An 18729-nucleotide genomic window follows, 5' to 3' on the forward strand; every position below is an offset into this window, starting at 1 on the left:
AATTTTTCGGAAAATTGCGTGTTGGAGTGTCATGATTGTTGAGTAGAACTTAACGCCGCATTTCATCTACTAGAGCGGGGAAATGAAAATTATTTGAGTATCATCATTCCCTCCAGTGGGAGTCGAACCCACAAATATCACGTTTACGTGTACGCCAGTCGCTGTCCGTTCATTCAAATTAGAACAAATAATGATTACGTGTGTACCTATTAAAATAAGATAATAAATTAAGTTATCTAATGCCATATTTATCATGGTAATGGTAGACGTATGTATTCTTAAGGATTCATTGGTAATGTCACGAAAGGAATCTGATATTTTCTGTCTTATCAAATTATTATCTTGGGTGGATATACGCCGTAGTGACAATGTAACGACGAATGTAACACATACTTATGTTGAAGCGTATTGCAAAATTGATTAGGATTTTTTCCCCTCCTAGTTCGAATTTTCTTAATTGAATTTTAGCTTATTAGTTTTTAAGCGACATAAAATTATCAGTTTTCTTTTATTTCTGTCTATGGATATCAAAATGCATATATGGATGTTATTAAACCAAATACAAGCGCTGTGACGGGTACACACGTAAGAGAATTCGTAATACATGACTCATTTTAATGTTTGAAGTATTAAACCCTTTACAAATAATTTATATTAAAACAATGCTTTTAAGTGAATTAAATATACTATCATAAATATCTTCTTTTTACTTCTCGGAAACTGAGTAAAGGTTATTTTATTGACCTTAATCGCTTATACTCATCACAAAGCCAAAGAGTTCGCATTCGTGAGGTAAACATTCAATAGAATGTAATTATGTTCAATTTGAGCGTAGCTCCGCGGCCTCAGCGGCATTCACTCTTCCCTGATCTCATTTAATTTGCTTTGAGTCGACACGAACGCGGTGTATCGATTTAAAGATTCTCCGCCGCCATTTAAAACGAACACAAGAAATACACTTGCAGCGTAACGCTTTTTCCCGCATTATTATCTATCACTATTTTTTATAGAATGGTAAGCCAGAAACTAGTGCCAAGACACTATGTTCCTCACTTTCGGCTCATTTGTCAAGACATTGCGCGTTGAGTGGCACAACATAGTGCCGCGCTTGATGCAAATAAATGGAAACAGTTCAAATATAATCATTCCCCGAGTGGACGTCATACCCACAATTATAAATATATGCATAGACGTAATCCCACTTCGCAAAGAAGCGAATATTCTTGCAAAATACTAACATACTAAATATAAAAAAAGTAGGAAATATAAATAAAAATAAAAAATCTAATTAAGTTAGGTCTTTGTAAGTTGTCGAGTTTGCTATATTCGTTCTTCTTTACTTATAATAGCCTTTTGATCCGATTGCCGTAATTAGTTTAGCGCTCTAAATAGGAATGGCGTATTAGTTAAAGTTTTTCTACTTTTATAATATAAAAATAGTCCTATAATTGTGTAGGTACTAGAAAATATTTTATTTAATTTCATAAATATTTAAAAAATATATTTAACCATAAAATACTAAGACCTCAGATTATAATTTTAAATAATAAAATTAATATTTTAGAGGATACAGAATGCTGTATGGCATTAAATATATTTTTTTCCACCAGCCTTTCTGGTACTTTCGTACCAGAGTTTTATTTAAAATGAATAAAATTTTGCCACTAACCTTTTAAAGATTTGACGTAAAAAATTTTACAGGTCTCGTAAACAAGGGATGTGCAAATCACGGTATTTCATAATTTTTAACTTCCTCCCAAATCTGAAAGTTGTACATAATTAAAAGCCTCTTAAAGCTCAAGAAAATTTCCCGTTAATAAAACTCTGTTAATTAATGAAACAGTAAAATCAGGCTCCCTTTGTTTCCGGTGCCCATATTGGCTTAATTTAATATTATAAATGCGCAAACGAGATTGTTTATTTCCTTGTTGCTGCTTACATTTCGACGTTCCCATCTACTTATCTCAACTTACTGTAATGAACGTGTGTACGCGTCTAGAATTACACGAAAAGACAGATATGTTTATTATTCTTTTACATCTAGGTAGATATAGAGCTTAATAGTGAGTATGGTTAAAAATCGTGTATTATTTCTAGAAATTATACATGGTAACTGGATATTATATACAATCACTTGGATATTCCTAGTATACCTTATGTAAGTAAATTGTACCTACTCCAACAATCTGAGCTTATTATCTGAATTTAGACCACCGTGTTGTTATTCGCTGAGCGGACAAAGTAAGATTAAGCATATTCGGCCTGCATTGTAGTTGGCTACTTTTATAATACAACGAGTAATACCGAGCTTTGCGCTTCATCTCCAACACAATACAAAGTTATGGACTTGTTACAATTGAGATTACACGCTGCTTATGTTATTACGAGTATATTGTGTTCCACAAATATTTGCTTTACTTGCGAGAAGGTGACTAGAAAAGTGTAAGGTTTCGTATTTTGTATATTTTTTTAAATTATTGCAACAATTGTACTGAAACATGACATAAACATGCCTTTATAAGTTTATTCATTAGCTGTGTTCTTTTTGTCTCAGGCTAAGAGACAGTGATGTAATTCAACATGTCACACGTTAAGAATAATTACATTTTCTCACGTGAGCAAGTTGAGACATATTTGTTCTCTTTCAAAGCTTGCTTCAAAATAACTTACTACTCCTATTACGTGAAACTCTGAGTAAAGCTTCTGAAATGCTTGACAAGAAAAGCTCAAGTCTATATAATTAAATGTAATTATAGCCGTGACCTTTCAGAGGCGATGCTTGCGGGATTAAAGGTAGCTGTGTACTCGTAAATAAATTATTATTCATCTTTCATAATTTTCAGTTCTCACGAAATTTCCGCGTTTACCGTGTAGCTGGAGAGTACCTAATAAATCTTTTATAGGTAATGTAATGTGGTACATTTGTAATTGCTTCTTATATTTAATCTCAAACATATGTAATGGTAGAGAGAATGTTGTATGTGGAGACTTAACGGTATTGAAACACGGATTAGCTAAATAAAACTCTTTTTCCATAATGTTATTCCTATCTCGCAACACATGATATAGATATGGATATATCATATTTGTTTATGTTGTATTTTCTTTTTTTTTGTCAAAACTGAAAAATACAAAGCAAGTTAAACATCGTTACTTCACAGACAAACGTACACGAGAAGTTCGGCCATTATTACGAGTAGGAGTGTGCTCTGTCTACACCTGCCTACAACGTTGACATTGGCCCTATTGAAATTCACTGTGGTTGGATTTTAATGGACTTCAGCAAATCGGTGTTTCGGAGTCTCCTGCTTAGATTATGAATAAAACATGCGATCAGAATTAGGGTGTCGAGGAGAAGTAGGGAGGCATATGACGACACGTTTAGTAACTTTCTAATAAAATAAAATGTCTGATGTTAAAAAAGCTTAAATTAGGCACATACGATATAAGGAATTGACATATGAGTACGCAAGAAAAAAAAATTAAAATTACAGGATATGATTACATAAAATGCCTGGAACGGATGGAAAGTTCAGAATATTGACTTGTTATCAGTTTTTTCTCTGCCAAGTGAACTTTTCCTAATAATATGACAATATTAAATTAGCTTCACATTGTAACTGTCACTGATAATATAAAAAATATTTATGTGAATGTTTCACAAAGAAAATGTTAAAGAGAAAGTTGAAATTTGTCTAGCTAGTTCTCTTAAAAATATCTTTAAAGCAAAGCATTTTCAACGCGCCTACATATTATTTTTTATGTGAGCGCCCGAAGGCATATTTTAATAAAAGTATCTAGTTTTTTTGGAAACTTTATATAATGTCTATCTATCTTAGAAAGTTGATTAAAATATACAATAAATGAGATAAGACCAAAAAGGTATTTGAAATATCACATAATATAAAATCTTATGCATATACTCATGACTTAATGTTTTCTTGACATAATATTATGTATACTTGACTGGGTCTGGGTGATTCTTTATTATGTGTGTGACTGCACGTGACTGGTTGTGGGTTCGATTTCCACTCAAGGAAATGTAATATTTATTTAAATGTATATTTCCATTTTTTGCTGTGGTATCGAGGCAAAAGCGCGGCGTTGAGTGCCGCCACTCAACACAAAATGCCTCCAGAATACGGCGGAAAGTGGGGAAGAGAGTGCAGTACCTTAACACTAGATTCTATTTGTCTTCCTGCTGTGTGCGGGATACAGAGTGAAGCTGATTTTTTAAAAAATTAAAACAGAGTTTCCCTTATTAAGATCCTCAACCTTAAGTATCGTCAACTATTACGTAAACCTAAATTATTAAATCGTTATTAAATTAGAACTTTTAGGTAAACACGTATCTGATAACGTAATACGACATTAGACTCCATCAGCTTACATCAGCTAGTGAAATGTTCTAGCGTTAAGAGATTATGTGAAAAAAGGAAAAACCATTATAATTATACTCAATGAAATACGTAAAGATAATAGTAATTTATATATTTTTGACATAAAATTTACATTATAAGATTTTTGTTTCATTTCATTTTATTTAGAAAAGCAAAAAAATCTGATATAAATATTTTATACCACGACTCGTATAGTTTTAAAAAGAGCAATCAAGTCATTTAGTGTAAAAGCTGCAAAACTATAAGATTTTATATATTTCTAGCAAAGCTGCTGACTTACAACAATATTTACTACTTCGTGGAGAACACAAAATTACTGTGCAAATGTGCACAGAAATAAAATGTATTTGCTATACTTTGCTTTCAGGCGAAAAGCTTTTCAAATATACTATGCCAGGTGTATAAAGTTTAATTGTTGTTTTTTGCTTGATAGATTTTGTTGTTTTTTCTAAATAGAAAAAAAAAATTAGACAATATTATTAAAAATATCTATACTTTATTAACTTAATAATATAAAGCTAGAGAGTTTATTTAGCTAAAAGTTAAAGATTGCGTTTGTTTGCGCTCATAGTTATTTTAGCAAAGAATACTACAGGATATACTCGTATTACATCATAACTTGATATTTTCTGGATATAACTCACTACACCGGCGATCAGGGCACGTTGAATTTTCATTTGTCCACGGGCGCGCAGTAGTAAATAGGTAGTATTATACATATACACCTTTATTAAATAAACTTATATGACTTCCTTAAAAGGGCTTATAAGTTTTACTATACCATAAAACACATCAAAATGCTGTTAAATTTTAAACGAGCATTATTACGAACCCATATAATATTCAGTGAATGTTCGGGAGCGGTGTTTTATTGAAAGTAAATCAGACTCCCTCGTCTTGGCATTAGGAGGTCCCGGAGGCTCTCAGGCCCCGCGGGTTGCCGCCAGGGCTGGCAAAAACACCAATCCATTATTGTAATACGTCTGCTCTATAAGAACTATTATCTTACTCTCGATGTAAGCTGACATGGACTTATCACGAATATATTTACTCGTTGGGTATTATAAGTTTTCTTCAAATCATGTTTTGTGCTCGTGAAATGTTAAAGGATTACGTTTTTTTTTTGTTGGAGTTTATTTTGTGATTTTAGCTTTTATATATATTTGTTTGAATATTTAATAATGAAAGTAGTAAATCCTTTCTCTAATTCGTTACGAGGGTTTAAATTTATTCAGTTGTCCTGAGGATATTTTAAAAGTTGTTTGATTAATACATAGCTAATGTACGTAAAGTTTAACAACCTCCCTAATAGGCCTGAAGCGCTACGCCTTAAATCTATGTATGCTAAGGAGTTTGATTAACCAATACTTTAATTATGACTGTAATAAACTGAAGTTGACTCCATTATTAAAGATATATTACTTTATTGTGCTTAGGAATGAATTTTATTATGTTACTTTATTTGCAGTTATAATAAACTAAGATGATTAAAGAATATTTTGTTGCATATTAAATTATTGTAAATTTAATTTTATTGCCTTTTTATGTCATGTATTTCTTTTTAATAAAAAGCTAGTAGCTAGTTGTACGTCGAGTGGCGGAACAGAAGCCGCGTTTCGTCTGGCTAGAGCGAAAGAACCGAAATTAATCCGTTTTAAAGTACTTTTAAAGCAATATTCGAAACCCTATGTTAATATCTAATAAACTTAACAAATTCAGTATTCTGACGTTGAAACATCCATTAACAGCTTGCTCATCGTAGCAGAGATAAACCAATCTATCTTTTAGGCCTCAGGGCAAGGTAACAAGCGCCCATCGCCTCTGAAACAGAGTCTTGTAGCTGGAGCAAGTTTGATTAGTTTGCCGAATATTACAATTTATTATTACAAAGTAATAAAAGTGCTGGTCTTTCTTGATGGATAATTTTTAACAACATCAGGAGGTTACTTGGTAGGTATGTACTTAAAAATATACTTAAATTTGGTTGATACTTTTCTATTATTGAATACTATACTTTGGGGTAAAGTCATGGCTTATACAATTTTTAGTACACAGTTTTAAAGTAAGTACCTACATAGAATCCGAAAATGATTTGTTATTTCCGAATCATCTACTTCGGTCTTAGGATTTTTTTGTTTTTATTTTCACGCTGTATTCCGCATATAGCACGGTAAGCAGATAGAACCTAGTGGTTCCGTTTCGCTTCTGCCGAATTCTCGAGGTTGTTACCAGAGCGAGAAAATAAAAATATTAAATAATTCATTCTCACTCGGGAAATCGAACCCACAACCGTCCCGTTTATAGTCACACGCTTGTGCCACAGGCCCACGACTGACCTCTGGCCTTTCTTATATTGTTACATTAGTCTTGTAATACACTACAATAAATATCTACATGGTTGCCAGAATTGTTACAAATAAAGAGATAACGAAGAAACAGATTATTACAAATAATGGTAATTTGGCAAATGAAAGAACAATTTTATAATAATTAATAGGTACATACATATACATATACTCCGAAGTAATAGCAACTTGGTTGCGAGTATTAAATAAAACCTATTACGTTTACGTCGTAATTTTAGTTTTATGATTCATATAAAATTTTCCAAAATAAGGCCTTTCCTAGTTTTATTGATTTTATGAAATTATGATTAATAATATTTTACTTGTCATTGTGTTTATACTCGTATATTAAGGCCACTGATCATCGCCTATAATCATTCTATTTGGCGTTGACTTTAATTGTAAAACGAACAACGCTTGGTAATAATTAGAAGCAGAATATCAAATAGCGCTTGTTACGTTATTTTAAATAATTGCAAAGGAAATGGAAATACAAAAAGTTATTTCAATTAGTATCGTCTTTCTCGATGTCCAGCAAATCGTTTCGAATAACTTTATTTTGTTATCTTATTTTAAGTTACATTTTATTGATTTTTTATTAAATCGATTAAAGTAATAACTAAGCAATTGATATGGTGAATTCAAGCTTGCTATGGAATATGGGACTTTTATAATACGGCTTGTTTTTCTTCAATACTATTTAATGGAAAATTGTATTTAAATTTGCACAACATAAAACAATCACGAATAAATTGGGTAAACTCGAAGCAATCCCATCCCCAATTAAACACGGTGTTAATGGTTTCAATTATAATGCTTTCAATCCGAATCGTAAGTTTTGAACAATTTCTACATCGCGGTTCATGAAAGTTAATTTACTAAAACGAGGACTTGGTGCTCGATTTTAATTCCTCCATTTGCGGCTAGCGGCTGCGATCCGTTGTGAGCTTGTCAAATTTTGTGATTGCAAAATAATTTAGGCATCTCCAAACGAAATTACGCCGCGAAGTAGGGTGAAATAAATGTTTGCAGCTACCGCCGGGGCTGGGGGTGACGGCTCTATTGCAGATCGTTTCTACTTGTTGGAGTGCCTGCCTAATAAACATTAAATTAATTATTTTACTATTCGTTAAGTTAATGTTGGTCATCTGTATGTGTCCCTCATTTCTTTTACATGTAGCGTTGTTTAATGTATTGTATAAAAATGAAGAACGGAAAGATATGTTATCTATACATATAGGAATAGACTGGTCAGCGTTAAAGTAATAAATGTGTTATTACTGAAAGTTAAGCTTTCGCTTTAAGGATTAATATTCAGACTGACACACACAGTTAGTCCGCAGTTAAACGTCCAAAGCTCAGAATGAAATACTTAACTTTAGGAGCACTTTGCATATTCACTGAATAATTCACTGCGCATTTTATATGCACATGTGCTTAGACAGTTACGAATAAAGATCAACATATCTAATATTATATAGGGCATATATAGCTCCTGGGAGAATATTTTCTTACTTAATGTTTTTTGTAGGATTAGTTTTGGTATAATTAAATATTTATTACGGTTAGTAAGGTTATAATTATATATAATAGACATTGTACACGTTATTAAAAAAACGAAATTCCAACGCTATATTGAATCACATAAATATATATTTTAAGGTAATTTTTAACAATAGCTTTTGAAATGTAAAAAAAGATATAATCGTTATATGTTCGCAATTTGTGTACGGGGATCTACCTACGAATGTATGTACCTACTGTGTTATTTGCGGTCGCAATTGAAAAGCTCCACCGCGTCCGACTCGCGAGTGTTTATTAAGAGCCGAGAGCTCTCTGATACTTCAAGTGTTAATGTATGTGATACTGTTTGTTTCGGTTAATTTCTAACTTGAATGTTGATCAAATAGCAACACCATATAGAGGGATGAAATCCATATACACCAGGCTTTATTCAAATTTAAAAACAATTATTACTCGTAGTGATATTTTGATTTACAATTACATAACTTAATGGATATTACAATGTAAATACAACTGAAGTATGTAGTTTATAAAATTGAACTAAAAAGAAATTATATTAGTTTAGCGTGTCATATAAAAATAATAATAATTTCGTAATAAAATTCTGTCATAAGAGCTTTTATGCATAACCTAACATTCGAGATGTAAAAATGAAATGTCGTTACGCATTTGTAAGTTATTACACGTATCGTAATCTCCATGCCTAATTCGGTTTTTGCTTCTTGCCTCCCGGCTCCCCTCTCTACGTCATGCGTGTTATTGAAGACGCCGAGGACGCAGGATGGCTTTGCCAAAATGAATTTACACCTTGTTTGCGCATTTGCATGGTAATAGATGTATTTTCGGTATGGAATATTTTATATTTCAAAAGAACAAAGTTGGTACGTGATTGCAGCAACTCTTGTGTTTTTGAATTAGGTAGAATCAAAAGAAATATATACAACAGATGTTTATATTATTATTTTTTTGTTATTTATGAGTGAGGACTTTTTAACTATCAAAATTCACAATTGTTTTAATTATATTAAAAACATTGCTGTGTAAATATTCCCGGGTTTCAATTAATTATTTCAATCCTTAACTTTTCTCCCATTGAGAGAACCTGTTTACGGATTGGCGAAACTTAACGTTAGATTTTTTCAGTTTCAAGCTATATCCTGCATATAGCAGGGGCTCAATATCTAAAAATACATTACTTACATAGTTAAATTCATTTTATTGCTATAATGGTATGTGACACACGTCTGATTTCAGATATGTGTGATTTGATTGCTCCGTGACCTTTGTGTCCCGTCGCGCTACTATAAGAATCTATTATTATATTATTTATAGACAGTAAACTCATGATATTTTTAGCTTCATAGAAATTATTACATTGACATGAAATAGTTTGACATTTATTGAAAAAATGTATATATTTATACTCGAAATTTTTGAGAAAAAAAAAGGAATTTTATTTAAAATATGTAAATTTGTGTTTTGTTAGTCTTTAAATAAGTATAGATTCTCAGTTGAATAATTGTATTCAAAGCTAAAACCAATTCTAAATCGACAATTTTCACTTTAAGGCGTAATTGTCTAATATAAAAAAAAAAAAACATAAACATTACATTTATTGTTTCAGTTGAAAGTCAGTGTGCTACAAACGAAATGAAATATTTGTCGTAAACAGAGAACTGGACTTAACGAAAAAATAATCCTTCGTTAAACAAAGGGTTGTACAGTGGGCTTTTGAGTTAACTCTCTAAGTTCTCTGTTAAAGAGGTCAATTTGAGAGGCAACCCTGGCATCATATTAGTATTAGCAATATTTTCATACTCCACAAAATTGATTTTCGTCTAAAATGGACGCATATTAAGGGGGTGACTCATGCATCAAACGCAAAAATTGGGTCAACGAATAATCATTACCGTAACGGTGCCTTGTCGCCAGGGGGCATAAAAATAACGGTGTTACGGCAAACCAAATTTAAGCATAAATATTCAAATTTCATTTTTATGCATATATTTTTCATTTTTATATATTTTTAAAGAAACTAAGTACGATTATTATTATGTCCTTCTTAAATATACTTGGAAATATATCGTTTTATATAACGTATTTAGTTTTAGCAGGGTAGGCAGTGGAAACCTAATGTTATGACACTTCGTTCTTTTCTACCGAATTCTGAAGGAATGGCGTGTTGAGTGGCGAAACTTAAAGCCGCGCTTTGCGAAGAAATGAGAATATTCAATATTTTATCCTCGAATGGGGATCGAATCCACAACCTGTCGCGTTTACAGTCAAACGGTTATAACCTTGCGCGAGTAGCAAGAATGAAGATCATTATTATTAAATTTTATTTTTATTATTAATTCACTTTAATAAAAGTTACATACAAAACAAGCAGGGGTCTTGTCACATAAATAGCAGCTGAAACGCCAGCTTAGTGTCCACAGTGGTCGTACGTTCTGCGTAGTGTTACACTGGATTTGTGAATGCAGTGCAAATTGAATCTTGGCGACGGGCATTCGACATCTTACATCTGTCCAATTAGAATTGTGTGTTCTTTAGAGATATATAGCTTAGTAAGTTGCCTAATATCCATCCAGCAGCAGCCAGGTAGGTATAGATACTGGATCGTAGATAGGTCCTGACCTGCCTTCTATAGCATTTTGAAAGTGGTTTTGGTGTGGTTTTTTTTGAAACTTTTGTCATGTATCTTTTATAAATTAATTTTTAACAAAAACACAAACCGACTTCTAACAACGAACTAAAAAGTGAAAAATAATTATATAAAGATTTTATAATTTTGAAGTCGGTGCCAAGTAAAACAAACAGGCTTAGTAATTAGATATTGTAGTAAAGGTGTTGTAGCATTAGTTTGACACCGACTTCAAAATTATAAAATCTTTATATAATTATTTTTCACTTTTTAGTTCGTTGTTAGAAGTCGGTTTTTGTTTTTGTTAAAAATTAATTTATTTTACGTATTTTAGTGATGGGTAGATCTTAAAATGATGCTTCTTGAACGAGTGGTGATGGTGGTGGTAGTGGTTGTCAACGAGTGGTTGTGATTGTTCTATGTAAAACTTCATTTAATTAGCTATTATTTTTGTGCAAAGTTACATTTTGGTATATTGACAAGAACAAACATAAAAAGTATTCGGGTGAATTCGGAATCTCCCTTTTTTGAAGTTGGTTGAAAATGAGAACATCCTCTTTTTTGAGATTGGTTGAAAAGAAATGCAACGATCAGGAATCTCACTTCTGACATCAATTTAAAAAGTTTTTGCTTGTAACTATTATAGTATAATTAATTTTTGACCAAAAAAAACAAACTTTCTCAATTTTCTCCGGATTCCATAATCGAAACCTAACCAAACTTTCACCAAATTATCCTTGAAGTGTATCCTTTCAAATAAAAAAAGAATCATCAAAATCGGTTGGCGCGACATTGAGTTATTCGGCTATTAGTCGCGCACATACATAATGCAAATTTAAGACTTATGTGATTTTCTCATGTATACCATTGTCAGACATGGACCAAAAAAAAATGGGACCATTCGGGAAGCTATACCTTTCAAATAAAAAAAAAAATATCAAAATCGGTCCACCCAGTTAAAAGTTATGAGGTAACAAACATAAAAAAAAAAAAATACAGTCGAATTGATAACCTCCTTTTCTTACAGAAGTCGGTTAAAAAGACACGAACCATTCACATAATTGAGGCATTCCTTCTACACAATGAATTATGTGTGACATTGAATCCCGCACATTAGTTCCAGGCACAATCAATATCTGACCGTTGGGTCTGGTCCGGGGTCGATCCGTCACGCGCCGCGTAATTGGCCACCGACCGGTACACGAGACGGATGGCAGCCATCGCTTCAGTCTCTGGCTAGTAGCTACGATGGGATATATATATTAGCGGAAACGTCGATTTAACATGAGCACCCGTACTTTGAAAGAGTTATGTGTGACCTACTTTATTTTGACTTTTTTATTCGTGGATTCGTTGCTCAATATATTTTTTTGGGTTGTTTATTTTGGTATTAAAGTTTTTAAAGGAGTTTAAATTCAATCAATATTTACCTCAATACTTAATAAGATAAAAACAAACAATATATATAATTGTGTTTTTACTATGCGGAAAATTATATTTTGTTTGAAGATTTGGTACCAAATTTATCATTATAATTTTATTATAGTTAACATATAGAATTATTTACATGTTTATATTTTAGCGCAATATGTTTAGTAAATAATTAAAGCACAAACTATCTGTTAATCTGTTATTATAGTAAAAATTAGATGACTAAAATCATATAATGTTACCTTTCGTAGGTACACGTGTACATGTATGTGTTTTGTAGTGTAATTTCATTCAAGGTCTACCTAAGCAAACCTTACGAAAATCACTGAAGTCAGTTTAAAGCAAGTTGGCAGCTCACGTCGTCGTGTTATTGGAGTAAGTCAAAAGTAAAGATCCAGGTTACACGGCCGAGTGCTGATGAACAGTTTACATTACTCTCGGGTCTTGTTATCACATCTTAATTACCTCAGGCTCTTGCCAGTACGGCTTTGTCTCTGCAATCAATTTGCTGTATTTTCCCAGTTTCATAGAATTTCCTTCTTTAAACTAGTATAATTGGCTCTCGAGGGAACAGTGATTTAAATGGCTTCGTACGAGTGTTGTAGATCCACTTAGATGGCTTGTAGAGAAATTGTATGAAACCTATGAATTTTAAAAATGTAGCAAAAAATGTCAATTACTTTTTTTTCAGGTTAGATATAAATGTACAAACTTTCTCTTACGTTCGTTTTTTGAAGGGCGTCTCTTAAACATGTGAAGACGGATGAAATGAATGAGATTGGGGAAAGTTGCGAATCCTCCAGGGGCGCGTCGTCGACGGGTGATTGACGACTCGTGTTTTACACATTTTGCTTAATGTTAGTTATAGTTACTTCATTTATATTTGCTATAATTGTTAAAATTTATGTATATTTACTTATTTTTGCTGCAGAACATTGTTTGGAATTTTGGCAGCAAAGCAATTATTTGTTTTCATATTTCAATAGAAAAATCTGTTGACACGTCCGCAGTGGTATTTGCAATGCTTGTATGTAGTAGTATAAATGAATCGTCAAATACTACAATTCAAGTTAAAAAAGATAGTATAAACGTGTACAAATTAATATCAATTTAATGTTTCTCTACAATTTGTAATATAAACTTATGTTTATTTGTGAGAAAAAGTTATATTTTAATGTAATATTTAATGTATTATTTCTGAAAAAAAGTAATATTTTAATGTAAATGTAATCTAATAATGAACCAAAAGTTGTGAAAGTAACCATAATAATGTAAGAAAATGATTTATTATTGCGTCAACTCTAACGTAATAAATAGAAGGCGGCACATAGCAGAGGAGCTCAAATGTCACACGTTTGGCCGCTCCGTGCATTAGCCGTCCATCCATCACGCAGCAACTTGTGTCGACGCCACTGTCCTGATTCCCTTGCACGTAATAATGAATTGATCTATTAAAAAAATAATTAATAGCTATTTAAACGTTATTAAGTTATTTAAACGCTTTAAAAAGGAGAAAATAAAATCTGTCTTTTAAATTTTAACTATCAACTCATAACCTCATTATACACAATTTATATGATCATTGTCGCGTTAATAAATTTTTAATTAAATTGAAACTTTGAAATTTTAAACTTAGCAGATTTTAAATAATAAAATTAGTTCTAGTTTATTTACACAAGTAAATCGCTCGACAAGCTTTTATGCTCATAAATTGTGGAGGTTATATCTTATTATAACCATATCTTATTATAACATATTATCTTAATCTTTATCTTTACCTACTGAATAATGATAGAGTCACTTTGACCATCCACAAATGTCATGTTTAAATATGTGCAAAAGGTTCAACCTCATGACGAGAATGGGAATTATTTCAACAAAACAGTCCTTATTGTTTAAACAGCTTTGCTTTGATCCTGCTAAAGTCAATGTCGTTTTGGTCCGAAGTCAGGTGTGGTCACCCGTACCGCGCGAGCCTACAGTAAGTAGTGTCCGTTATATTTTTGCACGCAAATGTCTCTTTAGATCCCTTTATGACACATGACGAGGGTTAAAATGAGGACCGACGATGTTTTAAGTAAATTATGCGCTCGAATATCCTTTAAGCTTCTGCTGACCTGAAGCTGGATCACGCGAGCAATAAAGCCTTATTAAACGGATTTGTATTGCGGCAAATGTGAAAATGTTGTTTCGATTCAGAGATTCAGCTTTCATTTATCTCTTATGGTTTTCTGTCAATGTTAGATATCGACAATAAGAAATAAATTATGGAAGATCATGAAATTTGAAGATGCCTTTAACGACTTTCTGATTTATATGCAAACACAAAGTGATCTATTCTGTTTTGCTTTAGCTGGACACCTTTTATCTTATTACCTCCCTCCAGTTATAGAATCCTTTGAGTAAATATTCAAAATGTTTTACTTTCAAATGTTGAAATTAGCCTGAAGGGCACCCGTTTTGACTTCAAACAACCTAGGATATGATTTCATTAAGTTCATTGAAAACTTTAGATTCAAAGCTTAAGTAAGGTTTATTGTAGTAAAGTAAATTTAGGGCAACATAAAAGTTTTGTTATCGCTTCTTATAATTTTACTATCAGAAATTTAATGTAAGAGGCATTAAGATATTCAATCATCTTGATATTGTGAAAGGTTGTTTATTTTTATTTATAGAATCCAGGATGATATTTTTATAAATATTGTACACTAAGTTACGCTATGTACACTTAGTTACAATACGGTGTTTGTTTGTAAACACTCGGGGGAATTAATTATTTTCATTTCCTCACTCTGGTAACAGGATAAAGCGTGGCGTTGAGTTCCGCCACTTAACATGCAATGTCTCCAAAATTGGTAAAAATTGGTCCGAAAATTTCGAACTGAGTGTCTTGAGACAAGGTTCCCTCTGCCTACTCAGCATATAGATCAAAGATACAAAGTGAAGCTAAGAAAATAATACTCATTATGTTTTCTGTACTTATTTCTACTATTGCAATTGCAAGAGCGACAATAGAATTCCTTAACCATTTCACTAAAACATATCTATATTTAGCATGTGTAACGTGCACAAGCTCGTTACAGAGATATGATCGTCAAATCAGCAATCCGCTCGCACACAGAGGTAATCTTGTAGGCTCAATTAGTCAATATATACCGAGTTGGTGATCCATCTCGATCCACTCTCATTACGACTATATGGTACCCTAACTATACTGGCAGTAGATAGTTCAAATTGTATTAGCTCCAGTGTCCTTTTCATTATAGTAATATTGATAGGACCAATTGTAGTAACGAGATTTAAGATCTAAGAAATTTTTGCTGTTCTCTTAAAATGTAGTGATAGATCGCTCGAATGTTGTAAGGCGCTACCCGATGTTTAGGTGTTTAAGTTATGATAAAAAGGAAAATATCACCTCTATACTAGAAACCATAATATTTAATAAACATTTTTTTCATATCCCTGCTCTGATCAGAATAAGCGCAGCGTTAAATTGTGCCACTCAGTATCTTGAATTCCGGCGGAAAGAGAATTAAGTTCACTTAAAGCGTCATAAGGTAGTAAAAATAGTAGTAGTAGATAGTAGCAGTAGTAGATTAAAACATAAACATAAAACTTTATTCAAAATGAAAACGTTTTGTAAACTTGTAACGCTTAGGTATTTCATAAATTAAAAGGACTTTACTTGAGACTGGTATAAGCGGATAAATGAAGATCCTCTTTTCGTCTCTCAAAGTCCCGGGGGACTTTTACTTATTATTCGACTAATTAAAAACAAAATAATATTAAAATAATTTGTTTCTCGAATGAAAAGATTTAATAGAATTTTCATTAAATATTTATAACTATCATACTGTAATGAGTACCTATCTATTCCATATTGGTTGAATGGTCTGCCTTTTTTTGGTATAATTTTAAAATGTTTTATCCAATTGAAAATATGAAATTATTATTATTTTTTGATTACTTGTTCTGCTAAAAACACTTTTGCTAATAAATATTCTAATAACCGTTACTGTAACTTTACATTAAACATATGTATGTTATACCTACACCTTTTTAACCGACTTCTGTAAGAAAAGGAGGTTATCAATTCGACTGTATTTTTTTTTTTATGTTTGTTACCTCATAACTTTTGACTGGGTGAACCGATTTTGAATTTTTTTTTGTTTGAAAGGTGAAGCTTCCCGAATGGTCCCATTTTTTTTGGTCCATGTCTGACGATGGTATCTATGAGAAAATCACATAAGTCTTAAATTTGCATTAGGTATGTGTGCGACAAATAGACGAATAACTCAATGTCGCGCTAACCGATTTTGATAATTCTTTTTTTATTTGAAAGGGTACATTTCAAGCATAATTTGGTGAAAGTTTGGTTAGGTTCCGATTATGCAATCCGGTGAAAATTGAGAAAGTTTGTTTTTTTTTGGTATAAAATTGGTTATATTGTAATAGTTACAAGCAACAACTTTTTAAATTGATGTCAGAAGTGAGATTCCTGATCGTTGCATTTCTTTACAACCAACCTCAAAAAAGAGGATGTTCTCATTTTCAACCAACTTCAAAAAAGGGAGATTCCCAATTCGCCCGAATACTTTTTATGTATGTTCTTGTCAATATACCAAAATGTAACTTTGCACAAAAATAATACCTAATTAAATGAAGTTTTATATAGGACAACCACAACCACTCGTTGACAACCACTACCACCACCATCACCACTCGTTTAAGAAGCATCATTTTAAGATACCCATCACTTAAAATCGTGAAATAAATTAATTTTCACCAAAAAATTACCGACTTCTAACAACGAACTAAAAAGTGAAAAATAATTATACAAAGATTTTATAATTTTGAAGTCGGTGTCAAGCTAATGCTACAACACCCTTACTACAATATCTAATTACTAAGCCTGTTTGTTTTACTTGGCACCAACTTCAAAATTATAAAATCTTTGTATAATTATTTTTCAGTTTTTAGTTCGTTGTTAGCAGTCGGTTTTTTTTTGTTGAAAATTAATTTAAGTATCATCTTTTGGGGACTAGTATGATTTATTTCAATGTATTTTTATTTTTCCTATCGGTTACAGTTCTGAAACAAGGGGCCATTATTTAGATTACACGGGTAGTTTGCAGGTTCAGCGATAACGCGCGAAATGTTGCGTGCACACCACGTACGGTTAACCCTGTCCCGCTATAGCCTTACATTTTCTAACTCTAACTGGGATTAATGAATCGTGCTGTATCGACTATTTTATGTATGGACTTGACTTGTACGAGTACGGTACATTTGAATTTAACAACTGTTTTTTACAAAAATATAACCAACATTTTGCTGAGTATATAATCTAACAAGAACTAGTAAAATAAATATTTTACTTTGTACTTCAAAGTTTAAACTATACTTATCATCGTTATCTTTTATCTTGTCATAATGTAAGTTACTCTGTTAATGATATCTCGCTAAGTATAAAATATGTATTTCTGAATTAATTCTATGCTTAAGTTAATGTATGTAAATTTTAATATATTATGATTTGTATCCTGAGTAGTTAGTTTTGTTACCTCAAGGCAAGTTAACAAGAGAAAGTGGCACGTTACAAGTTTACTTTGTTTGCGGGTTGGTGTTTCCGTGAAAATTAATATTGTTTTGCTTAAATTATGCGAAAGTACGCTAGTAGAAGGTGAGCGGGAACTTTACTCGCGCGTAAGATGCTTTGAGTGTCAAATTCATGCGCGAAACTTTGTTGCACAGAAATTCACATGTAAGATAATAATAAAATGAGCAGATTGTTTTCATTATAAACATAAATTATATTGATGTATTAGTAGGGTTGAGTAATGATTTTAAGTTCTAAGTATCTAAGTAAGTATATAACGATAAATTTAAAAGTACATGACTCATTCATATAATATTTATTGATACGAATGACAAGGTCCCATCAGAATTACCTACGAGTTTTTGAACTCACTTTTACTCATAAAGTTGTGATAAACTTTTTCTTTGATAAGTTAAAAAGTTGTATTATGGATTCGTTGCTCAAGTTACACTGTAAGTTGAGCTGGTTCTATCAGTGAATTACAAATTATTTAGTTTTCTTTATTTTAAATATCATAAAAAGAACTTATCTACTTAATTATAATAGATTAATTTTCTTATTGAACTGTTGAGTACGTATGCAGTTGGATAAATTTACATCGCACAAGACCTATTACCTATAATATAATATAATAATATTACGTTATATCTAGATATTGTTTGAATATTTCCATTCAACATGCAATGTTACAAATGTGATCCTCATTTAATTTTAAATTGCGTCTCTTCAAATATCGCTAGTTGTGTGAATATAATAAATAAATAGTAACAAGCGAATTTGTTAAAA

The 18729-nt window shown here is 31.8% G+C and overlaps 1 protein-coding gene across 17 annotated transcripts in view; it reads left to right on the forward strand.

Annotated features, from left to right (window-relative positions):
* rg (A kinase anchor protein rugose) overlaps positions 1-18729 on the forward strand; it is a 424034-nt gene that overhangs the window by 91650 nt on the left and 313655 nt on the right. The window lies entirely within an intron of this gene.

Source organism: Heliconius melpomene, chromosome 13, assembly GCF_056956725.1.
Source record: "Heliconius melpomene rosina isolate 202511_hmr_F chromosome 13, ASM5695672v1, whole genome shotgun sequence".
NCBI classification, from domain to species: Eukaryota; Metazoa; Arthropoda; class Insecta; order Lepidoptera; family Nymphalidae; genus Heliconius; species Heliconius melpomene.